The sequence below is a fragment of the Galeopterus variegatus genome, unplaced genomic scaffold, assembly GCF_000696425.1.
Source record: "Galeopterus variegatus unplaced genomic scaffold, G_variegatus-3.0.2 Scaffold999, whole genome shotgun sequence".
Classification (NCBI taxonomy): domain Eukaryota; kingdom Metazoa; phylum Chordata; class Mammalia; order Dermoptera; family Cynocephalidae; genus Galeopterus; species Galeopterus variegatus.
The window spans coordinates 470,331-470,773 of NW_007727110.1; positions in this window are offsets into that span (position 1 = coordinate 470,331).

Consider the following 443-nt stretch of genomic DNA (forward strand, 5'->3'; position numbering starts at 1 on the left):
CCCCCTTTTGTGACAGGAGAGCAATAACAGTGACCCACCCCCGAAAGAGACAACCTACACCTGTGAGCCTTTAGAAGCCCCTCAAGGTACTCTTTAAAAGAAAAAGTATTCTCTGGGCTGGCCCGTGGCTCACTCGGGAGAGTGCGGTGCTGATGACACCAAGGCCACGGGTTCGGATCCCATATAGGGATGGCTGGTTTGATCGCTGGCTGAGCGTGGTGCTGACAACACCAAGTCAAGTGTTAAGATCCCCTTACCGGTCATCTTTTTAAAAAAAAAAAAAAAAAGAAAAAGTATTCTCACCACAGGACCTTATGACACGGATCATCCTTCTCTGACCTCCATCTTCTCTGCTGGATCAGTTATACCTGTGCTGCCGGGAAGATGTGAGCCCCTGCAACCCTGGCAAAGAACTCCTCTGCCCTCACTTGGTTTAACCACTA